The 26175-nt window shown below is 44.9% G+C and overlaps 1 non-coding gene across 1 annotated transcript; it reads left to right on the forward strand.

The window, feature by feature from the left end:
- Positions 1 to 12579: 12579 nt before the first annotated feature.
- On the forward strand, positions 12580 to 12652 carry trnav-uac (transfer RNA valine (anticodon UAC)). Its single transcript has one exon. It is a non-coding gene; the product is annotated as a tRNA-Val (tRNA).
- Positions 12653 to 26175: the final 13523 nt, after the last annotated feature.

Below are 26175 nucleotides of genomic sequence, written 5' to 3' on the forward strand. Positions count from 1 at the left end.
AAGTTCCTAAAGTGTCCGACTCCACTATCACAGCAGGCAGTCTATTCCACACCCCAACCACTCTCTGAGTAAAGAATCTACCTCAGACATTCCTCCTATATCTTCCATCATGAACCTTATAGTTATGCCCCCGAGCTACATCCACCCGAGGAAAAAGTCTCTGAACATTCACTCTATCTATCCCCCTCATCGTCTTATAAACTTCTAATAAGTTGCCTCTCTTCCTCCTCCACTCTAAAGAGAAAAGCCCCAGCTCCCTCAACTTTTCCTCATAGGACCTAACCTCCAAACCAGGCAGCATCCTGGTAGATCTCCTCTGCACTCTTTCCAATGCTTCCACATCCTTCTTATAGTGAGGTGACCAGAACTGAACACAATATTCCAAATGTGGTCTCACCAAGGTCCAGTATAGTTGCAGCATTACCCCATGGCTCTTAAACTCAAAGCCCCTGTTAATAAACGCTAAGACACTATAAGCCTTCTTCACGGTTCTATCCACTTGAATGGCAACCTTCAGAGCTCTGTGGATATGAACCCCAAGATCTCTCTGTTCCTCCACATTCCTCAGAACCTTGCTGTTGACCCTGTATTCCGCATTCAAGTTTGTCCTACCAAAATTAATCACCTTGCATTTATCAGGGCTAAACTCCATCTGCCACTTTTCAGCCTAGCTCTGCATCCTATCAGTGTCTCTTTGCAGCCTACAACAGCCCTCCACCTCATCCACTACTCCACCAATCTTGGTGTCATCAGCAAATTTACTAACGCACCCTTCAGCCCCCTCTTCCAAGTCGTTGATAAAAATCACAAATAGCAGAGGACCCAGCACTGACTCCTGTGGTACATCGCAGGTAACTGGCCTCCAGTTTGAAAATTTTCCGTCCACCACCACCCTCTGTCTTCTATGAGATAGCCAGTTACTTATCCAATCGGCCAAATTTCCTTCTATCCCACACCTCCTTACTTTCTTCATGAGCCTACCATGGGGAACCTTATCAAACACCTTACTAAAATCCATGTATATGACATCAACTGCTCTACTTTCATCCACATACCTAGTTACCTCCTCAAAGAATTCAATCAAATTCGTGAGGCAAATACTTGAAGGTCTTGATCGATCTTGGACTTGATAGGTCGAATGGCCTACTTCTACGCCCATGTCTTACAGTCTAATGCTTCTAGATTCTATCTTCCATAATCCCATCCACAGGTGGTAACAATGGTGGGAATTCTGCTAACTGCTTTCTGAAGGCCCCAAAATTAGGCTGCCTGATTTGACAACAAAAACTCTAGACAGTATCTCGAGCGACAAAATTTTGCAGGAAGGAGAGGTTCCAGCAAAAAACCGAAAGAACTGTTCATTAAACTACATAAGTAACCCAACAGGCTGTGGTAGTGAGAATGACAGTGCCAGATCTATTGATACACATCCACACATACCGACATATATACAGATTTCCATGCAGTCACTCCCAATGTATCATTTTACATCCCTTATTCTGTTTATGCAACGTTTTACAAATTTGTACCTCTACATTACTCCAAAATTGCGGATCAGTCAATAACGGCCAGAATTGTCCAATTGTTGCGGATTCTCTGATCCTGACAGAAACTCACTAACGGGAGGCTGAAGAACTCCAGCCAATATCGTTTCACCCAGACCACTCTCTGATAATGATTATTGACTGCATAAATTATGCATAAAATCATCCAGTAGCTGTTACAGAGACACAGTATGTGAGCCATTTGTGATTCTAACGTACATTTCTTTTCACATTTCCTGTGAAAAGTGAACAAGAATGAGAATATACAATCTATATGGTGGCACAGTAGTTATACAATCCATAGAACCCCCACAATGCAGAAGGAGGCCATTCAGTCCATCAAGTCTGCACCGACTCTCCGAAAGAACACCTCACTCAGGCCCTCACCTCCACCCTATCCCTGTAATCCTGCCCATTTACCATGGCTAATCCACCTAACCTAGACATTTTCTGGACACTAAGGGACAATTTGGCATGACCAATCCACCTTACCTGCTCACTTTTATATTAACAACTGTCTGTGTGGAGATTACATGTTCTCCCCATGTCTGTGTGGGTTTCCTCTGGGTGCTCTGGCTTCCTGTGTATTGGCCATGCTAAATTGTCCTTTAAAGTACAAAGGTGTGCAGGCCAGGTGGATTGGCCGTGCTAAATTGTCCCTTAGAGTCCCAGATGTGTAGGTTAGGTGGATTAGCCATGGTAATTGTGCCAGGTTACAGGGAGCGGGGCAGTGGGTTGGGTGGGTAACATGCTCTGTTGGAGAATTGGTGTCGATTTAGTGGACTGAATGGCCTCCTTCTGCACTGTACAGGTTCTATGGTTCTCTGTAACATTATGTTCTTTCATGTAAAATAAATCTATCATTGTAAATGCAACATTTTTGATCATACTAATGCACAATATTCATTTTTGGAAGTTACCTGTGCAGGCAGGGGGAGGGCAAGGCCTTCTCAAAATCCCAATGGACATTAATGTTGCATTTATAAACAACAGCAATGCGTGGACTTCTAAAAGTCGTTGCACTGTTCTGAGTGAAGTCTAGCCACTGGAGTTTAGAAGAATGAGAGGTGATCTTATTGAAACATATACAATCCTGTGGGAGCTTAGTAGCGTGAATAGAGGGAGGATATTTCCACTTGTGGGAGAGACTAGAAATAAGTGGCACTAAGTGACACAGTTTAAAAATAAAGGTTTTTTAGACAGGGATGAGGAGATTTTTCTTTTCTTTCCGAGAGTCATTAGTCTGGAATTCCCATCGCAGCGAGCAATGGAGGCTGGGCCATTGAAGGTATTAAAGGCTGAGACAGATTTCTGATGGACAAGTGAGTCGAGGGTTTTGGGAGAAGATTGGAAAGTGGAGTTGAGACAAGAACCAGATAGCCTTGACCTTATTGGATGGCGGGGCTGACTTGAAGGGCGGAACGGCCTGCTCCTGCTATAAAGTGAGATGTTCCTAAAATGCTGGAAATACTCAGCAGGTCAGATAGCGTCAGTGGAGAAAGAAGAACAGAGTTAATGTTTCGGGTCGACTGCCTTGCATAGAAATTTGATTCATGTGTCATCCATCATTCAGAATTAGAATAATCAAATTCATCCTGAACTTGAGATTAAAGATAAAATGTGAAAAAGGCTTCATGAAAGGCCAGCAAACAAGGACAGGTTCACAACAAGAAGTGAAAATGATGTAAAAACAAATAGCCTCACCCATCGCATTTTACAATGGAATTTTCCACTCGATATGTCTGATGAGAAATGGGTTACCAAGGTAACAGCAAGCAAGTTTAAATCAAATTCTACACAGCCTTTAATGAAAGCCAATTCAGGCCTCGTAGCTCTTAAATAGGAAGGTATTCTGAACTGGGTTTGTTCACAATCTACTGCAGCTTGAAAGGGAATGCTTTGAACTGCTCCGACCTTTCAATTTTACAAAGCACTTTTATGAATAAATATGGTTCGTCATGCAATAGAATATGGATAAACCCAAGTTTAATTATACCAATTACTTCGATAGAAATCAAACCTATACCTTCAAACCAGAAAACCAAGGCAATCTAATTCAAGCTTTTTTTTAATTGATGATAAAATAAGATAAAATAATAAGCATTGTGGCTGGAACTCTCCAAGCTCACCCGTGGCTGGGATTCTCCGATTGCGAATGGAGATTTGGCTTAATGTTGATATTCTTGTCTGTTCTCAATGGCAGTGGTGGTGGGGCAAACATCGGATAATCCTGCCCAATGATTCTGCAGAGTTAGGACAAAAGCATTTCTTTGTAGGTGCAGTGACCCACAATAAATCTGCAGATATATTCCACTCTGTGTGCAGGTGTGTAGTAAAATCAAAATCCTGTTAGCATCCGCATTTTAATCCTCAGCTGGTCAACGGGTTTCCGTCACACACTTCCAGGAAACTCAGGACCCTTACAATGCAGAAGGGCTCATTGCATCTGCACCGATTCTCCAAAACAGCATCCAATCCAGACGCCCACCCTATCCCCAAAACTCGGTGTATTTACTGTGGCTAATCCACCCAACCTATACAGCTTTGCACACTAAGGGGTAATTTAGCCAATCCACCTAACTTGCACTTCTTTGAACTGGAGCACCCAGAGGAAACCCATGCAAACTCCACACAGACAGACAGTCACCCTAGGCCGGAATCAGGTCCCTGGTGTGCCTGTGAGGCCTGATGTGGAGATGCCAGCGTTGGACTGGGGTAAACACAGTAAGAAGTCTCACAACACCAGGGAGGCAGCAGTGCTAACTACTGTACCACCACATTGCCCAATTTGCAGCTTCCGTCCACTGGGAAAGATTCAGAAAGAACGAATGTTTGAATCTAATCGCTAGAACAGATGCAATTTATTCCAGAAAGGAGATCTTTAAGATATTGGTTAGAAACAAGAGGCAGTGTAGACATGGTCAGGAATGTGGCAGAGAATGGGAAGGTCTCAAAATAATCGATGTGATAATGACTAGGCAATCTACGTGATGACTGAGGAAAAAACATTGGCCCAATGCTGTAGTAAAAAGTCTGACAACACCAAGTTTAAGTCCAATCGATTTATTTGATAGTAAACTCACAAGCTTTCGGGTTTGTCCCTTCTTCACCTGACAAAGGGACAAACCCGAAAGCTAGTGAGTTTACTATCAAATAAATCAGTTGGACTTAAACCTGGTGTGGTCAGACTTTTTACTGTGTTTACCCCAGTCCAATGCCGGCATATCCACACCAATGCTATAGATCAGTGCAATCACTACATCAAAAACTGTGAACATGACAATATGAGCCTCTCTTACAAATATTATCTATAAGTGACTATCTATAAATGCTTTAACCTACTCAAGATGTCAAGAATGACAAGCCCAATGGCAGCAACATGCAAGATGGATGCTGCTGAGATTTTAGAGGACAGTTCAGATGTCCTCCTACAATACTCTCAAGAGGATGTGTGCAATGATGGCCCGAGTTGAGACTGCACCATCTCAGCATGGGTCACTCAGCTGATATGCGAGGGCAATGGGCTGGAGGGAACAGCAATGCTGGCATCAGGAGAGATCCTCACAGCCCTCGTCAACAGAGCGGGGCCAGCGGTGGCATTACTGAACACTGGAAGTGTTCGGCCTGCTTGCCTGCGTTCTCTTCGTTCTCTTTGGTTTCCAACTTGGGAACAGTGTGAACTGTGAGGAAGATAGTGTAGAACTTCAAAAGAACATTCACGGTTGTTGCAATGGGTGCCGACAGGGGCTGGGTAAAGTTCAGAACAAAGAAATGTCTGTAATTTTGGTAGGACAACCATGGGTGGGATTCTCCGATCTTGTGCACCCCGCACCGCTGTCAGTGAGAACAGAGAATTTGGCGCTCAGCCAAAACTCCATTCATGGCAGCGGGACTGGAGAATCCCAGGCAATATAAAATAAAGGATACAATTCTAAAGAAGGTGCAGGAGCAGAAAGCCCTGGATTTATATGTGCATAAATCACTGAAGGTGCCAAATCAGGTTAAGAAAATGATTAATAAAGCTTATGGTATTATTATTAACAATAATGGTTATATTAAAGTCACCATAGTCCCAGATGACTGTAGGTGGTGACTGGCAGAGAATTAACCTGAGCATCACCACACCTCAGGCAAGGGACAAGGGTGAGAAGGTTGGCATTCATGAAAAACCTTCATAGATAACTATATTATCTCAATAATAAAGCCGTTAACAACTTAACAAAGTAATGTATTCTGAACCTTTAGGAAACATTGGTTTGATCTCAGCTTGAGGTCTGAGCCCAGTACTGGGTGCTGCATTTTACGAAAGATGTGAAGGCATTAGAGAGAGTACAGAAAAGATTCACGGGAACAGTTCCAGGAATAAAGAACTCCAGTTATGTGGGCAGATTGGAAGTGCTGGAATTATTCTCCTTAGGGAAAAGAATATTATGGGGAGGTTTGATAAGAGATATTCAAAATCATAAGTAAAATTATTTTCACACTGTGAGTGCTTTAGGATTGTTCCGCTTGGGAGAGTGGTGGAGGCAGAATCAATTGAGGTTTTCGAAAGGGAATTAGGTAAGCAAGCGGGAAAGAAAACTCCTTTACAACTATGGTGAAAGGGTGGGGCAGGAATGGGACTAGCTGAGTTGTCTTGCTAAGAGCCATCACTGACAGAACAGGCCTTCGTCTATGCTGTAATTATATTTCTGGGACATTCCTTACACTGGAATTGAAACTGTCTCAGTCAGTTGATTAGCTGGCACTAATCAGTCAGGAATCCTGGAAATAATATATTAATTGTGTGGCTATAGTTTAAAAGGCTGTGCACATACTGGGAGGCAGTGGCGCAGGGTGACTTGGACAGGTTGCAGAGCTGGGCCGCGAGGTGGCGGATGGAGTTTAATGCGGAGAAGTGTGAGGTAATCCATTTCGGTAGGAATAACAGATGTGTTGAGTATAGGGCTAACGGGAGGACTTTGAATAGAGTGGAGGAGCAGAGGGATCTAGGTGTATGTGTACATAGATCCCTGAAAGTTGGGAATCAAGTAGATAAGGTTGTTAAGAAGGCATACGGTGTCTTGGCGTTTATTGGTAGGGGGATTGAATTTAGGAGTCGCAGCGTCATGTTGCAACTGTACACAACTCTGGTGCGGCCGCACTTGGAGTACTGTGTGCAGTTCTGGTCCCCACATTACAGGAAGGATGTGGAGGCTTTGGAGAGGGTGCAGAGGAGGTTTACCAGGATGTTGCCTGGTATGCAGGGGAGGTCCTATGAGGAGAGACTGAGGGATTTGGGGTTGTTTTCACTGGAAAGAAGGCGGCTAAGAGGGGATCTTATAGAAACATATAAGATGATTAGAGGTTTAGATAGGGTGGATGGTGATAGCCTGTTTCCTCGGATGGAGAAATCTAGCACGAGGGGGCATGGCTTTAAATTAAGGGGGGGTAGTTATAGGACGGATGTCAGGGGCAGGTTCTTTACCCAGAGGGTGGTGAGGGACTGGAATGCCCTGCCTGCTGCAGTTGTAAATGCGCCTAGTTTGGGGGCGTTTAAGAGATTGGTGGATAGGTTTATGGACGAAAAAGGAGTGGTTTAGATTAGTGGGTCAATGTTTTTTTTTAAAAATAAGACTGGTCGGCGCAACATTGTGGGCCGAAGGGCCTGTTCCGCGCTGTAATGTTCTATGTTCTATGTTCTAATGTCACTACACCAGTGTGACCAATCTCTTTGGCCAACCGAATAAACCAAATCAAATTAACAAAGGGACAAATTAAAAGCTCCCAAAAGAAGGGGAACCACCCGAAACAAAGGACAAAGTGGAAAGGAAATTAAAAACATCAAATCAAAATGTGATTAAAGGGGTCAATAACAGGATTAAAGGGGTCAGTAACAGGAGTACAGAATATAGGGCTAATGGAAGGACTCTTAGTAGTGTTGACGGGCAGAGAGATCTCGGGATACATGTGCATAGCTCCCTGAAAGTTGGCACCCAGGTTGATAAGGTTGTTAAGAAGGCTTACGGTGTGTTAGCTTTTATTGGTAGAGGGATTGAATTTCGGAGCCGTGAGGTCATGTTACAACTGTTCAAAACTCTGGTGCGGCCGCACTTGGAGTATTGTGTACAGTTCTGGTCGCCGCATTATAAGAAAGATGTGGAGGCATTGGAAAGGGTCCAGAGGAGGTTTACCAGGATGTTGCCTGGTATGGTGGGAAGGTCTTATGAGGAAAGGCTGAGGGACTTGAGGTTATTTTCATTGGAGAGAAGAAGGTCACAAGGTGACCTAATTGAGGCATACAGGATGATCAAAGGATTGGATAGGGTGGACAGTGAGAGCCTTTGACCTCGGATGGTGATGGCTAACATGAGGGGACATAGCTTTAAATTAAGGGGTGGTAATTATAGGACGGATGTCAGAGGTGGGTTCTTTACTCAGAGGGTAGTAAGGTCGTGGAATGCCCTGCCTGCAGCAGTTGTGGACTCGCCAACTTTAAGGGCGTTCAAATGGTCAGTGAATAGGCATATGGATAACATTGGAATAGTTTAGGTTAGAGGGTCATTAGATTGGTTCCACTGGTCGGCGCAACATCGAGGGCCGAAGGGCCTGTACTGCGCTGTAATGTTCTATGGTCTATAATGCACACCAGTCCCTGTTGTGTCCAGTGAGCATGGAAGGCATTAATGGTGCCCTTGGACACCGCATGCTCCCTCTCCAGGGTTACCCGGCTGCGAATATAGTTGCGGACGAGGGGCAGACAGTCAGGTCGGATGACCCCCTTGGTTGCCCGCTGCACCAGGCCATGAAGCAGGCTCACGAGGAGGTCCTCCTCCTTTCCCGCCCCCTTCTGCATCTGGTGGTACCAGTGTGACCTGGGATCCACGGTTCAAATTCCCCCATATTAATTAATCAATAAAATTCAGCAACGAATGAGATCGAATCCAGTAATGGTCAAACTTTTGCTGAATATCATTAAAAACCCCATCTGGTTCACTAATGTCCCTTCAGGGTGACTCCAGACCCCACACCACTGTGGCTGACTCTTAACTGCCTCTAAAATGGTCTAGAGTGCTAATTTGTGAAAATGAATCCCAACTCAAAAGTGAGCCATCAGTGACAACAGGATTGTATCCAACTACAACCTGTAACCTCGAAGTCATAGTCTTAAAGACACTCAATGACCTGGCCTTCACAGCCTTCTGCAGCGAAGAATTCCACAGATTCACCACTCTCTGGCTGAAGAAATTCCTCCTCATCTCTGTTTTAAAGGATTGTCTCTTTAGCCTGTTACTGTGCCCTGTGGTTCTAGTTTTTCCTACTAGTGAAAACATCCTCTCCATGTCCACTCTATCCAGGCCTCGCAATATCCTGTAAGTTTCAATAAGATTCCCCCTCATCCTTCTAAACTCTGAGTACAGACCTAGTCCTCAACCATTCCTCATAAGACAAACCCTTCATTCCAGTGATCATTCTTGCGAACCTCCTCTGGACCCTTTCCAAGGCCAGCACATCCTTCCACAGATATAGGGCCCAAAATTGCTCACAACACTCCAAATGGGGGCTGACCAGAGCCTCATACAGCCTCAGAAGTACATCCCTGCTCTTGTATTCTAGCCCTCTTGACAGGAATGCTAATATTGCATTTGCCTTCCCAACTGCCAACTGAACAGCACGGTAACCCTAAGAGAATCTTGAACAAGGGCTCCCAAGTCCTTTTGTGTTTCTGACTTCCTAAGCATTTAGAAAACAGTCATTGCCTCCATTCCTCCTTCTAAAGTGCATAACCTCACACTTTTCCACATTATATTCCATCTGCCACTTCTTTGCCCACTCTCCTAACCTGTCCAAACCCTTCTGCATCCCACCACCCCTCCCCCCACTTCCTCAATACTACCTCTCCCTCTACATATATTTGTATCATCTGCAAACTTAGCAACAGTACCTTCAGTTCCTTCCTCCAAATCATTAATGTATATTGTGAAAAGTTGTGATCCCAGCACTGACCCCTGAGACATGCCACTAGTCACCGGCTGCCATCCTGAAAAAGCCCCCTTTATCCCCACTCTCTGCCTTCTGCCAGTCAGCCAATCCTCTATCCATGCCGGGATCTTACCCTTAACGCCATGGGACTTAACTTATTTAACAGTCTCCTTTGTCAAAGGCCTTCTGTACATCTAAATAAATCACGTCCACTGGTTCTGCTTTATCTAACTAACTTCCTTGTTACCTCCTCAAAGAACTCTAAGAGGTTTGTCAGACATGACCTCCCCTTGACAAAGCTGTGCTGACTCAGTCCTACTTTATCATGCACTTCCAAGTACTCTGCAATCTCATCTTTAATAATGGACTCTAAAATCTTGCCAATAACTGAAATCAGGTTAACCAGCCTATAATTTCCTGCCTGCTGCCTCCCTGCCTTCTTAACCAGCAATGTTACATTAGCTACTTTCCAGTCCTCTGGTACCCTCCCTGCTCCAGTGATTCCTGAAAGATCACCACCAATGCCTCAGCTATCTCTTTTAGAACCCTGGGTAGTAGTCCAGCCAGTACAGGTGATTTACCCACCTTCAGACCTTACAGTCTCCCCAGAACCTTCTCCTTAGTGATGGTCACTACACTCACCTGCGCCCCTGACTCCCCTGCAGCTTTGACTCCCCACTGGTGTCTTCCACTCTGAAAACTGATACAAAGTAACTACTCAGTTCCTCTGCCATTGCTTTGTTTCCTATTGTTACTTCTACTTTACCGACAATATCCCAGACAAAACCATCATCATTCCTATGATGACACAGTCGTATACAGCCAGGACAGAGCTGCCCTGGGAGTCCCCAACATTGACTCTAGGCCCCATGAGGTCTCATGGCACCAGGTCAAACATGGGCAACGAAACCTCCTGCTGATTACCACATACCATCTTTAATGCCAACTTTAAGGGCATTCAAATGGTCATTGGATAGGCATGTCGATAATATTGGGATAGTTTAGGTTACAGGGTCATTAGATTGGTTCCACTGGTCGGTGCAACATCGAGGGCCGAAGGGCCTGTACTGCGCTGTAATGTTCTATGTTCTATCTCTCCTCAGCTGATGAATCCGTACTCCTCCATGTTGAACACCACTTGGATGAAGAACTGAGGGTGGCAAAGGCACAGAATGTACTCTGGGTTGAGACTTCAGTGTCCATAACCAAGAGTGGTTCAGTAGTACCTAAAGGATATAGTTGCTAGATGGTAGCAGATGACGAGGGAACCAACAACAGCAAAATACATACTTAACCACCTCCTCTAATTCTACCTTTTGCAATGCATTTATCTTTGACTGTATCAATGGCAGTGATCACCACACGAGCTTGTGAAGACAAAGTCCCATTTTAATACTGACCATACCTTCCATTGCTGTTGTGTTAAATGCTAAATGGAATAGATTCATAATATAATGGATGATCCATCTCACCCTTCTCCAGGAGGCTCCAGCGTCGCACATATCAGGCTTCAGCCAATTTGGTTCACTCCACAATATCAAGAAATGGCTGAAGGCATTGGATACTGCAAAGGCTATGGGCACAGATAATATCCTGGCAATAGTGCTGAAGACTTGTGCTGCAGAACTTGCTGCGCCCTGATACAGTTCCAGTACAGCTACAACACTGGCATCTACCCAGCAATATGGAAAATTGCCCAGTGTCCTCTGAAACTCACTTTCTTCCATTCGGACACTCCATAAAAGCTACCCCCTTGAAAAGCATTTGTTCATCTGCTCAACAACATTTGTATTTATACAGCACCTTTAATATAATTAAACATCCCAAGGTGTTTCAAAGGAAAGTTTTAGAACAAAGTGAGAAACACACTCACATAAGGAGTTATAAGTTGCAAGTAGAGACAGAGAAATGGGCGTCGGTGATGCATTTATTTTTGGTGGCACAGTGGTTCGCACTGTGCCTCACAGCACCAGGCTCAGGTTCAATTCCAGGATTGGTCATTGTCTATTTGCACTCTCTCCATGTCTGCAGGATACTCCAGTTTTCTCCCGCAGTCCAAAGATGTGCATGTTAGGTGGATTGGCTGTGCTAAACTGACCCTAGTGTCAGGGCTTTTAACAGGGTAAATGTGTGGGATTATGGGAGTAGGACCTGGGTGCCATTGTGGTCAGTACAGACTTGATGGGCTGAATGGCCTCTTTCTGTAATGTAGAGATTCTATGAGTTGGGAAAAGATGACATATGAAACACCACCATCTCCTCCACGTCACTCACCAACCCAATTTGGAAATATATCACCGTTCCTTCATTGTCGCTGGGTCAAAATCCTGGAACTCCCTAACAGCACTGTAGCTGTACCTACACCACATGGACAGCAGCGGTTCAAGAAGGCAGCTCACCACCACCTTCTTAGCACTGCTGCCTCACAGCTCCAGGGACCTATATTCAATTCTGCCCTCGGGTGACAGTCTATTTGGATTTTCCATGTTCTTCCGCATCTGCACGGGTTTCCACCATGTGCTCCGGTTTCCTCCCACAGTCCAAAGATGTGCAGGTTAGGTTGATTGGTCATGCTAAAATTGCCCCTTAGTGTCGGGGGATCAGCAGGGTAAATACAAGGGGTTTTGGAGACAGGGCATGAGTGGGATTGTGGTCGATGGAGGCTCGATGGGCCAACGGTCTCCTTCTATACTATAAAAATTCTACGATTCTCAAGGGCAATAAGGGATGGGCATTAATGCTGCCCTCGCCAATGATATCCGCATCCCATGAATAAATGTTTAAAAGGTGGAATTCAAAGCAAGAGTGTGAAATGATGGAAGGAAAGCATAACAAGACTCGCATCTACATTCACTGGTGTCTAATTCTGCTTCCAAAAGCTATATAAATATAAAGGTAAACTCAGCCTCAGGAGCTGCCAACCTCAGCCCTGAACTTGCAGTGTTGTCATACTCCTCCGGACCTGCAGGGGGCGTTTGGCGGGAGGACCGGCGGCCATGTTGAATCGGGAAGCGCAGACTGCGCATGCTTGTTAAACGCTATGTGCCGTGTTGTCCTCCCCTCGCTCGCCTCTGGTTCCATAGTGTAGTGGTTATCACGTCTGCTTTACACGCAGAAGGTCCTGGGTTCGAGCCCCAGTGGAACCAGGTTTTTTTTTCCTACTCTCATTTTAAACACTTCCTTGTCATTATCCCAAACTGGTTACACAGTTAACGTCAATCTGACACCTTTAAATGTTAGCAGTGAATTTTTTTTAATGCTGCAAGTCTCAGCTGCAGCAGATGGAAGGAAAATATGGAGAGAGAGAGTTTCATTATTCCTAGATGAGATTGTAATGGTTATCAGTCATTGAGGAGGGGCTGGTGACTGAGAGAAACTTATTTGTCAGCGTTACTTTAATCAACTTAATACGCTGCCCCCAACCTTCAGAAATTCCTCACGTGCAGAGGTTACATTTACTCAACTACAATCCAGTGATTACTGACAGAGGGAGCAGGTTTTGGGGGACAAACCCTGTTCTTGGTTATTTCTTGTCAGGTTCTCCCTCAAATCTCAACCCCCACACCCCCAAAACCCCGGTTAGCCAGTACCTGGTCACACTTCTGTCGACAAAAGGATGCGACACCTGGCCCCGAGGAATCCTTACTCCAAATAGTCCCCAAGAAGCTTTTAAGATGAGCACTTGAAACACCGTAGCATACATAGCTATGGCCCAAGTGGTGGAAAACGGGGTTGGATAGATAGGTAGCTGTTGACCAGAACAGATACAGTGGGCCATATGGCCTAAAATTCTATGCCTGCATACTGCTGGGGCCTCAGCTATTTACCATTTATATAGATGATCTGGAGGAGGGAACCGAGTGTAGGGTGTCGAAATTTGCTGATGACACCAAGATTGGTGGAAAGGCAAATTGTGCGGAGGGTGGGGAGAGCCTACAGAAGGATCTAGATAGGCTGGGCGAATGGGCCAGGAAATGGCAAATGGAATTTAATGTTGGCAAGTGCGAGGTGGTCCACTTTGGTAGGAAGAATGGTAGGAAGGATTATTACTTACGTGGAGAAAAACTGCAGCAGGCGACGGTGCAGAGGGACCTCGGGGTCCTTGTGCATGAGTCGCAAAAACCCAGCTTGCAGGTGCAGCAGGTGGTCAGGAAGGCGAATGGGATGCTGGCCTTCACAGCGAGGGGGATTGAATATAAAAGTAGGGAGGTCTTGCTGCAGCTGTATAGGGCATTGGTGAGGCCGCAGCTGGAGTACTGTGTGCAGTTTTGGGCGCCGTACTTACGCAAGGATATTTTGGTCTTGGAGGGAGTGCAGAGGAGGTTTACTAGGCTGATGCCGGAGTTGAGGGGGTTGAGCTATGAGGAGAGGCTGAATAAATTAGGCTTGTACTCGTTAGAGTTTAGAAGAATGAGGGGGGATCTCATTGAGACGTATAAGATGATGAATGGGCTGGATAGGATAGAGGTGGAGAGACTCTTCCCGCTCAGAAAGGACAGTAGGACTAGGGGGCACAGCCTCAAGATAAAGGGGGTGCGGTTTAGAACGGAGTTGAGGAGGAACTTCTTCACTCAAAGGGTGGTGAATCTCTGGAATTCTCTGCCCGTTGAAGTGGTGGAGGCTGCCTCGCTAAATATTTTTAAGACGCGGGTTGATGGGTTTTTGATAAGAGAGGGGATTAAGGGTTATGGGGGAGAGGGCGGGAATGTGGAACTGAGCCACGACAGATCAGCCATGATCTTATTGAATGGCGGGGCAGGCTCGAAGGGCTAGTTGGCCTACTCCTGCTCCTATTTCTTATGTTCTTATGTTCATACACCTGACTCTGTGGTTGGGAAGCTACTTGTCTAATCTGGACAAGGGATAATATTTCTACGATGGCATTGCTAAAGATGAAGTAGATTGAAAAGGTAGCAGAGGGTTAAACCACGTGCATCTTTAAAGTCATCCATACTGCCCTTATTTTTATGTTACGTGTATATTTCATTATTATTTATATTTTGCCACACTACTTGTGAAGCAGACGTGCAGGCCTCAATACACAGGAAAGGCTGCGGGCCAAGGAGCAAGGCCAGAGATGTGGATAGATTCTTGGTAATTGAGGGGGTGATAGGTTATCAGGGTTAGGTGGGATGCAGATTTGAGGTGACAATCAGATCAGCCATGATCTTATTAAATGGCAGAGCAGGCACGACGAGCTGAATAGGCTACCTCTGCACCTTGTTGGTCTGTAACTCAATGGCAAGAACTCATTCTACCCAGCAACCAGACTAATGGACAGTCTGGCCTGGGATTAGGTGAATACAGGAGGACACCAGCCCCTCAAGCCTGTCTTTCCATTATAAGAACATAAGAAATAGGAGCAGGAGTAGGCCATCTAGCCCTTCGAGCCTGCCCCGCCATTCAATAAGATCATGGCTGATCTGTTGTGGCTCAGTTCCACTTTCCCGCCCTCTCCCCATAACCCTTAATCCCCTCTCTTATCAAGAACCCATCAACCCGCTTCTTAAAAATATTTAGCGAGGCAGCTTCCACCACTTCAACGGGCAGAGAATTCCAGAGATTCACCACCCTTTGAGTGAAGAAGTTCCTCCTCAACTCCGTTCTAAACCGCTCCCCCCCCTTATCTTGAGGCTGTGCCCCCTAGTCCTACTGTCCTTTCTGAGTGGGAAGAACCTCTCCACCTCTACCCTATCCATCCCTTTCATCATCTTACACGTCTCAATGAGATCCCCCCTCATCCTTCTAAACTCTAACGAGTACAAGCCCAGTCTATTCAGCCTCCCCTCATAGCTTAACCCCCTCAACTCCGGTATCGTTCAATTAAAGCATTAATTATTTCTTAGCTCTATCGCACCCTCCTGAATTAGCTTGTGCTAAAACATCACAGGGCTATGGGGAAAAGTAGGACAGTGAGGTGAATTGGATAGACCTTTAAACAGTCAGTACATGCATAATGGGCTGAATAGACTCCTTCTGCGTTGGTTCATTCTATTAATCGTACGGTTATGGTACAAGTTAAATGTCTCATTCAGAACTTAAATTCTTTTAGATAAGAATTAAAGCTGTCTGGTGCAATTACAGGTGAAGATACAGGTACAGGTGAAGATACAGTTACAAGTGCAACACAGGTGAAGTTACAGGTACAGGTGAAGATACAGTTACAAGTGTTATACAGGTGAAGTTATAGGTACAAGTGCAGGTACAGGTGAAGACAGAAACATAGAAACTAGAAGCAGGAGTAGGCCATTTGGCCCTTTGAGCCTGCTCCACAGTTCTTCTTGGTCATGACTGATCATCAAATTCAATAGGTTGATCCCCTATCTCCCATATCCCTTAATCTCTTTAGCCCCAAGAGCTATATCTAATTTCTTTTTGAAATCACACAACATTTTGGCCCCAACTACTTTCTGTGGTAGTGAATTCCGCACATTCACCTTACCTCAGTCCTAAAAGGTTTACCCTTTATCCTCAAATCTATGACCCCTAGTTTTGGACTGCACTGGAAACGTTCTTTCTGAATCTACCCTGTCTAATCCTCTTAGAATGTTATAAGTTTCGATGAGACTCCTTTTCACTCTTCTAAACCCCAGTAAATATAATCCTAACTGATTTAGTCTCCCCTCATATGACAGGCCTGCCATCCCAGGAATCAGCCTGGTAAACCTTCGCTAACTCCCTATACAATTGCAGCAAAATATCCCTATCCCTATACTCAAATCCTCTCGCTATGAACACCAACATACCATTTGCCTTCTTTACTGCCTGCTGTACCTGCACGCTTACTTTTAGCAACTGATTCACGAGGACATCAAGGTCTCTCTAAGTATTCCCCGCTCTCAATTTACACTCAATTAAATAATAATCCGCTTTCCTATTATTGCTACAAAAATGGATAACTTCACATTTATCTACATTGTATCTGCCATGCATATGCCCACTCACTCAGCCTGACCAAATTCCGCTGCTTTCTCCTCATAGCTCACCTTCCCACCCAACTTCATATCATCTGAAAATTTGGAGATAATAGTTCCCTCTTCCAAATCAATATAACGTGAACAGTTGGGTCCTTGCACCGATCCCTGTGGTATCCCACTACTAACGACCTGCCAATCAGAAGACTCATTTATGCCAACTCTTCGCTTCCTGTCTGCTAACCAGCTTTCTATCCCTCTCAAGACACAACCCGCAATCCCATACGCTTTAACTTTACATAGTAGTCCCCGATGTGAGACTTTGTCAAAAGTCTTCTGAAAGTCTAAATAAACCACATCCACTTGTTCTCCTTGGTCAACTCTACTAGTTACTTTCTCAAAGAATTGCAGTAGATTCATCAAGCATGAATTCCTCTTTGTAAATCCATGCTGACTGTCTGATTATAGCAGTGCTTTCCAAATGCTATGAAATCCTTGATAATGGCCTCTAGCAATTTCCCCAGTTCTAACAGTAGGCTCACTGGTCTATAGCTCCCTGTTTCCTCTCTACCTGTCTTTTTGAATAGCGGGCTTATATTAGCTACCCTCCAATCTGTAGGAACTAGCCCAGAGTCCAAAGAATTTTGGAAAATAACCACTAAAGAATCTATTTCCAGGGCTATTTCTTTAAATACTCTAAGGTGGAGATTATCAGAGCCAAAGATTTATCCACCTTCAATCCCATTGACGATTTCTCTACTAATATTGATTTCCTTCAGCTCCTCACTAAAACTTGCTCTCAGAACTTCATGTCTTTCTTTGTGGAGACTGAGGCAACGTACAAATTTAATTCCTCAGCCATTTCTTTATTTCCCATTATGAATTCACCCGTTTCTGACTAAGGGCCGCATTTGTCTTTGTCAGTCTTTTTCTCTGTAGAAACTTTTACGGTCGTTTTTTTGGTGTGTTCCCTGCTCGCTTACTTTCCTGCTCTATTTTCCCCTTCTTAATTAACCCCTTGGTCCTCTGCTGAATTGAGTTCACAATCCTCAGGTCGATTGCTTTTTTAAAATGTGTATGCTTCTTCTTTGAATTAATTAGCAAGTTTGCGGATGATACTAAGTATTGTGGATAATGACGAAGATTGTCAGAGACCTCTACAGCAGGAAATTGCTAGGCTGCAAAATTGGGCAGGGAAATGGCAGATGGAATTTAATCCGGACAAGGTGATAATATTTTGGTAGATCCAATTCAGGTGGGAGCTATAAAATAAATGGCAGAACCATCGGGAGCATAGACACAACGAGATCTGAGAGTACAGGTCCACAGATCTGTAAAAGTGGCAGCACAGGAGGAAGGTGCTTGCCTTCATTGGAGGGGGCACTGAGTATAAAACTTGACAAATTATGTTACAGTTGTATAAAACGTTAGTTAGGCCAGTTCTGGTCACCGCACTACTGGAAGGACGTGGAGGCTTTGGAGAGAGTACAGAAAAGGTTTACCAGGATGTTGCGTGATATTAGCTTTGAGAGGAGATTGAATAAACTGAGATTGTTCTCTCTGGGAAGAAGGATGCTGAGGTGCAACCTGATAGAAGTTTATTAAATTATGAGTGGTATGGATAGGGTGAACAGTTGGAAGCTTTTTCCCAGGGCAGAAATGACAATTACAAGGGGGCGCAAGTTCAAGATAAGGGGGAAAAGGTTCAGTGGAGATGTGTGGGGGAAATCTTTTTACAAAGAGAGTGTTGGGGGTCTGGAATGCATTGCCAAGTGAGACAGTTACATTAGCCACAATTAAGATATTGATAGACATGTGAACAAATGGGGGGCGGCACGGTAGCACAGTGGTTAGCACTGCTGCTTCACAGCTTCCAGGGTCCTGGGTTCGATGCCCGGCTCGGGTCACTGTCTGTGTGGAGTTTGCACATTCTCCTCATGTCTGTGTGGGTTTCCACCGGGTACTGTGGTTTCCTCCCACAGTCCAAAGATGTGCAGGTTAGGTTGATTGGCTGTGCTAAGAAATTGCCCCTTAGTATCCAGGGATTAGTGGGTATAATATGTAGAGATATGGGAGTAGGGCCTGGGTGGGATTGTGTTTGGTGCAGACTCGATGGGCCGAAGGGTCTCTTTCTGCACTGTAGGGTTCTATGATCTACGAATAGAGGGATATAAGTAGTTGGTCTAGATAGGACAATGTGATCAGTGCAGGCTTGGAGGGTCGAAGGGCCTGTTCCTGTGCTGTCCTGTTCTTTGAATCTAGTACTAATTATCTTTGTAAGCCATGATTTGATCACAGTTCCCTTACTTCTCTTGCGCCAAACAGGAATAAACAACTTCTGGAGCTTAGCTGTTCATTCCTTAAATGTCTACCATTGCCTGTCCACTTCAAAGAACAAAGAACAGAAAATTACAGCACAGGAACAAACCCTTCAGTCCTCCAAGCTGCACTGACCATGCTGCCTGACTGTCCAGACACCTGTTAAATGTCACTATCATATCTGCTTCCACTACTTCCCCTGGCAGCTAGTTCCAGGCACCCACCACCCTGTGTGGGAAACTTGCCTCATATCTCCTTTAAACTTTGCTCCTCGCACTTTAAACCTACGTCTCCTAGTAATTAACTCTTCCACCCTAGAGAAAAAGCTTCTGACTATCCACTCTGTCCATGCCTCTCATAATCTTTGTAGGCTTCTATCAGGTCTCCCCTCAACCTCTGTCGCTCCAGTGAGAACAAACCAAGTTTCTCCAACCTCTCCTCATAGCTAACGCCCAGGCAACACCCTGGTAAATCTTTTCTGTACCCTCTCCAAAGCCTTCATATCTTTCTGACCGAAATCGGACACTATATTCCAAAAGTGGATAAGAAGGCATGTGGTATATTTGCCTTTATTAGCTGAGGCATAGAGTTTAAGGTCAGGGTGGATATACTGGAACCATATGAAATGTTGGTTAGACTACAGCTAGAGTATTGTGTACACTTCTGGAATCCATATTATTAGAGGAATGCACTGGAAAGGGTCCAGGGGAGATTACCAGCATGTTGCCAAGGCTGGAGATTTCAGTTCTGAAGAGAGATTGGACAGACTGGGATTGTTTTCCTTGGTACAGAGGAGAATGATGGGGGGAACGTGATTGAGATGTATAAAATTATGAAGGACATAGACAGAGTAGACAGAAAGAAACGTTTCCTCTTGATGGAGGAATCAATGATGGGGGAGCCAAGATTTAAGGTAAGGGCCAGGAGATTTAGAGGGGATGTGAGGAAATGTTGGCCAGTGCGAGGTGGTCCACTTTGGTAGGAATAATGGTACGAAGGATTATTACTTACGTGGCGAAAAACTGCAGCAGGCGACGGTGCAGAGGGACCTCGGGGTCCTTGTGCATGAGTCGCAAAAACCCAGCTTGCAGGTGCAGCAGGTGGTCAGGAAGGCGAATGGGATGCTGGCCTTCATAGCGAGGGGGATTGAATATAAAAGTAGGGAGGTCTTGCTGCGGCTGTATAGGGCATTGGTGAAGCCGCAGCTGGAGTACTGTGTGCAGTTTTGGTCGCCGCACTTACGCAAGGATATTTTGGCCTTGGAGGGAGTGCAGAGGAGGTTTACTAGGCTGATGCCGGAGTTGAGGGGGTTGAGCTATGAGGAGAGGCTGAATAAACTAGGCTTGTACTCATTAGAGTTTAGAAGAATGAGGGGAGATCTCATTGAGACATATAAGATGATGAATGGGATGGATAGGATAGAGGTGGAGAGGCTCTTCCCGCTCAGAAAGGACAGTAGGACTAGAGGGCACAGCCGCAAGATAAAGGGGGGGCGGTTTAGAACGGAGTTGAGGAGGAACTTCTTCACTCAAAGGGTGGTGAATCTCTGGAATTCTCTGCCCGTTGAAGTGGTGGAGGCTGCCTCACTAAATATTTTTAAGGCGCGGGTTGATGGGTTTTTGATAAGAGAGGGGATTAAGGGTTATGGGGAGAGGGCAGGAATGTGGAACTGAGCCACGACAGATCAGCCATGATCTTATTGAATGGCGTGGCAGGCTCGAAGGTCTAGATGGCCTACTCCTGCTCCTATTTCTTATGTTCTTATGTTCTTAAAAACTTTTACAGTTAAAGGGTGGTGGAAATCTGGAAGGGTGCCAGAAAGGATGGTGAAGACAGAGAACCTCGTAACATTTTAGAAGTATTTAGATGAGTAAAGTTAGTTTATTTATTAGTGTCACAAATAGGCTTACATAAACATGGCAATAAAGTTACTGTGTACTTGCTATGCAAGGCTGTGGGCCAAGTGCTGGAAAAGGGGATTGGATTAGTGGGTGGTTTGTCTTTGACCGGCGCAGACACAATGGGTCTACAGTGCTGTTTTTACTTTAATAACAATCTTAAATCTCAGAGCATTTCTCACATTACCAAGAAGTAATCCAAATGTTCACACTCTGTGGAATGGACAAATAACCACGTTAGATTAGGGTGATCTGATATTATGGCTGCACATTGATATGTGAACTCCATACACTCAATACATGTGGAGAGTCAGTAGCTAAGACACCTCAGTAGTTTGAAGCAGGAGGTGGGAAGATTAAAACACTGAGTGGTTTTGAAATTGCTACTCACAGGAATACATTTTGGGAGAGTTGCTGCAAGTTCATTCAGCCAGTATTGTAAGCTACATGATTTAGAAGAGCCACATCTCTCCCTCAGGAACTTTAAGAATACTTTTTCCTAGAATTGGAATGGGAGTCGGGATGATTTTCTCCTCCCCTCCCTTCCCCAACTCCATTTTCTGCCCCTGAAACAGTAAAATAATTCTCAAATTCCTGCTGTCACCTCAGCACAGAACAAGGTCTGAAACATTCTTTCTTTAAAGATGCTCACTCACGTTCAGAGAAAATCATTTGGAGCGTACACAATAAAGCAGCGAGTACAGGAAAGGGATCTTTAATGAAAATGTGTGCATAGTACCATAGGATCCTCAAGGTGCAAAAAAATTACCGTTTGATCCATCCAGTTTGCACCCACTCTCTGAAAGGATAACCCACATAGGTTTTGGGGACTGGACGGTGGGGAAGTCCTATTTACGATGGCTAATCCACCTAACCTGCATGTTGTTGGACACTAAGTGGCAATTTAACATGTCTAATCCACGTAACCTGGACATCTTTAGACAGTGGGAGGAAACAGTCACGGAGAGTCAGCATGGATTCATGAAAGGGAAATTATGCTTGACAGATCTACTGGAATTCTTTGAGGATGTAACTGGTAAAGTTCATGAGGGGGAGCCAGTGGTTTATTTAGACTTTCAACAAAAGTTCCATATAAGAGGTTACATGAAATTAAAGCACATGGGATTGGGGATAGTGTATTGAGATAGATAGAAAACTGGTTGACAGGCAGGAAACAGAGTAGGAAAAAACAGGTCTTTTTCTGAGTGGCAGATAGTGTTGAGTGGGAAACTGCAGGGATGTGTGCTGGGACCTCAACTATTCACAAAGTGTATTAATGATTTAGATGAGGGAACTAAATTTAAATCTCTAAATTGCAAATGACACAAAAGCTGATTGGGGGGAGGAGGTGAGCTGTGATTCAGTGTGATTTGGACAAGCTGAGTGAGTGGGCAAATGCATGGCAGATGCAGTACAATGTGGCTAAATGTGAGGTTATCTACTTTTGTAGCAAAAACAAAGGCAGATTATTACTTGAATGGCTATAGATTGGAAGAGGAGAATGTGCAACAAGACCTGGGTGTCCTCATACACCAGTTGTTGAAGGTAAGCATGCAGGTGTAGTAAGGAGCAAAAAAAGAAAGGCAAATGGTATGTTGACTTACCATTTATATAGATGATCTGGAGGAGGGAACCGAGTGCAGGGTGTCGAAATTTGCTGATGACACCAAGATTGGGGGAAAGGCAAATTGTGCGGAGGGTGTGGAGAGTCTGCAGAAGGATCTAGATAGGCTGGGCGAATGGGCCAGGAAATGGCAAATGGAATTTAATGTTGGCAAGTGTGAGGTGGTCCACTTTGGTAGGAAGAATGGTAGGAAGGACTATTACTTACGTGGCGAAAAACTGCAGCAGGCGACGGTGCAGAGGGACCTCGGGGTCCTTGTGCATGAGTCGCAAAAACCCAGCTTGCAGGTGCAGCAGGTGGTCAGGAAGGCGAATGGGATGCTGGCCTTCATAGCGAGGGGGATTGAATATAAAAGTAGGGAGGTCTTGCTGCAGCTGTATAGGGCATTGGTGAGGCCGCAGCTGGAGTACTGTGTGCAGTTTTGGGCGCCGCACCTGCGCAAGGATATTTTGGCCCTGGAGGGAGTGCAGAGGAGGTTTACTAGGCTGATACCGGAGTTGAGGGGATTGAGCTATGAGGAGAGGCTGAATAAACTAGGCTTGTACTCGTTAGAGTTTAGAAGAATGAGGGGAGATCTCATTGAGACGTATAAGATGATGAATGGGATGGATAGGATAGAGGTGGAGAGACTCTTCCCGCTCAAAAAAGACAGTAGGACTAGGGGGCACAGCCTCAAGATAAAGGGGAGGCGGTTTAGAACGGAGTTGAGGAGGAACTTCTTCACTCAAAGGGTGGTGAATCTCTGGAATTCTCTGCCCGTTGAAGTGGTGGAGGCTGCCTCGCTAAATATTTTTAAGAAGCGGGTTGATGGGTTCTTGATAAGAGAGGGGATTAAGGGTTATGGGGAGAGGGCGGGAAAGTGGAACTGAGCCACAACAGATCAGCCATGATCTTATTGAATGGCGGGGCAGGCTCAAAGGGCTAGATGGCCTACTCCTGCTCCTCTTTCTTATGTTCTTATGTTCTTATGTCTTTCATAGTGAGAAGGGTGAAAGGAGTCAGAAGATATGGAAGGTAGGATCAGCCATGATCATAACGGATGCAGCCTCAAAGGCCTACTCCTGCTTCTTTTTGCAATGTTTCTGTCATCTGCCACAATTTACACCTAAAAGCTCCCCACCTATTGTATCCTCAACAATCCCTTTCTCAGATTCATGGCCATTTTGTTTCCTTCTTGAACAGTTGCAGCCATATGGTGTAAGTTCACACAGTGCTGATAGGGAGGGAGTTCCAGGATTTTGACCCAGTGACAGCAAAGGAATGGTAATATACTTCCAAGTCAGGATGGTAAGTGACTTGGAGGGTGTTCCAGGCATCAGCTGCTCTTTCTTTCTAGATGGTAGTGGTCATGGGTTTGGAAAGTGCTGCCTAAGGAACCTTGGTGACATCCTGCAGTGCATCCTAGATAGTGTTGAGCTACACTTACCCAGACAAATGGAAAATACTCCATCAAACTTCTCACTTGTGCTGTGGACAGCCAACTCACCACAGAAAACCCAACTTCTAAGCTGAATCGTAGAACCATAGAATCCCTACAGTGCAGAAAGTGGCCATTCAGCCCATCAAGTGTGCACTGACTCTTCAAAACAGTGTCTTACCCAGGTCCCTGCAACCCTGCGCATTGGCTAATCCACTTAACCTATACATCTCTGGACACTAAGGGACAATTAAGCATGTCAAGCCACCTAATCTGCACATCTTTGGATTGTGGGATGAAACCGGAGCCCCTGGAGAAAACTCACGCAGACACGGGATGTACAAATTCCATATTCACCTAAGGCCGGAACTGAACCCAGGTCCCTGGTGTTGTGAAGCAGCAGTTCTAACCACTGTCACTATAACACCCTAGCAGACACAGTATTTCTGTGGCTGGTCCAATCAAATCTTTGGTAAACGGCATTTCCCAGAATGTTGATAGTGGAAGATTCAACAATGGGAATACCATTGAACATCAAGGGGAAATGGTTGGATTCTCTCTTGGACATGTTCGTTCTCTGGCAATGTATGGCGTAAATGTTACTTACCATTTCTCAACCCAAACTCAAATGTTGTCAAAACCTTGCTATATGCAGGTGCAGACTGCTTCAGTACGAGGAGTTTGAAGTGGGACTAAACTATGCCATCTCCAGTGAACATTTCCATTTCTGACCTGATGAAAGCCAGAAGCAGCAGATAAGCCAGATATAAAATGCGCAATACCCAGTTTCACGACCGCACCCGCTTTGCCACTCCTCTACTGTCTTCGTGCTGTCAGACCACTTATTCAACATTCAGTCTTGGAAGAGCATCGACCTTCAGGATGACTGAAACCAACAGTTTTGGCCTTCACTATAAACTTGCCTCCCTCACCACTTTTCCCTTGTTGCCACTGCCAAATGGCCACAATCCCATCAAGCTGTTCAACTTCCCAAATCCTTCACCATTACTTTCTCTTATATAGCACGACACAGGAGGCCATTCAGCTTCCAATGAGCCCACACTAGCTCCCTTGCACAGCAATAGTTAATCACCCTTTCCCCATATCCCTTTACTTTTTTTTTCTCTCCATTTATTTAGCCAGTTTATTTTTAGGCTCTTATTGAATCTGCAGCTACCACCATTTTGTGAACTAGATTGTCAATCTTAACCAGTCATTGCTTGAAAACATTTTTCAAGTTGCCTCTGGTTAATTTACCACCTCAAATCTGCACCATTTAATGGCTATTGAGTTTGTCACAGCACATTCTCAGCAATTTTCAATACCTGTTACCTTCAGACTACATGACTCCAATGATCTCCTGGCTGTCATCTCAGTGCATCCAAAACATTTTCACAACTTCATTCAAGTGATCAAGGTGCTACGCTTGTGTGTGGAGTGTTGCTGTACTGTATATCTACCTGATACCAGCCAGATCAGAACACTTACCTGTTGTGTATTCCTTTGATCTTTCCAGGTTGACTCGATGACATGAGGTATGGCTTGAAATGTTAGTGTTTTATTTTTAATAAATGAGCTTAGTATCATAGTTACAAGATTTGTTAAATTGATATCTATAATCACGGCATCTGCCATTCTGCTCGATCTCCTGACCAGTCAGAATCTCAGCAGTGCCTTTGTGTACATTGCATTTTCTGGGTGGCACGGTAGCACAGTGGTTAGCACTGCTGCCTCACAGCACCAGGGACCCAAGTTCAATTTCAGCATCGGGTCACTATCTGTGTGGAGTTTGCTAATTCTCCTCGCGTCGGCATGGGTTTCCTCCGGCAGTCCAAAGGTGTGCGGGTTAGGTTGATTGGCAATGCTAATGACATGGGTCACACTAGTGTCAGGGGATTAATAGGGTAAATATGCAAGGTTATGGAAATAGGACCTGGGCAGGATTGTGGTTAGTGGTCCACATGGTCTCCTTCTGCACTGTAGATATTCTAAAAGAAAGACAAGAAATGTGGCATGGTGGTAGTGTTCAGCACTGCTGCTTCACAGCACCAGGGACCCAGGTTCAAGTCTGGTCTCAGGTGATTGTCTACGTAGAGTTTTCACATTCTGTGTGAGTTTCCTCTGGTTAGGGTGACACAGTGGTTAGCACTGCTGCTTCAGCGCTTGGGACCCAGATTTGATTCCTTGCTTGAGTGAGTCTGCATGTTCTCCCCATGTCTGCATGTGTTTCTTCCAGGGGCTCCAATTTCCTCCCAGTCTGAAAGACATGCTGGTTAGGTACTTCAGCCATGCTTAATTCTCCCTTGGCGTACCCAAATGGGCACCAAATTGTGGCTACTAGGGGATTTCCACAGTAATTTCATTAGTGTTAATGTAAGGCTACTTGTGACACTAATAAATAAACTTTCCTCCTACATGCCAAAGATGTGTTAGGGGCAATTTAGCATTGCCAATCAACCTTAGCGTCAGGGGACCAGCAGGGCAAATGTATGGATGG

This window comes from Carcharhinus amblyrhynchos, chromosome 15 (genome assembly GCF_965287045.1).
Source record: "Carcharhinus amblyrhynchos chromosome 15, sCarAmb.v2.hapA, whole genome shotgun sequence".
Lineage (NCBI taxonomy): Eukaryota > Metazoa > Chordata > Chondrichthyes > Carcharhiniformes > Carcharhinidae > Carcharhinus > Carcharhinus amblyrhynchos.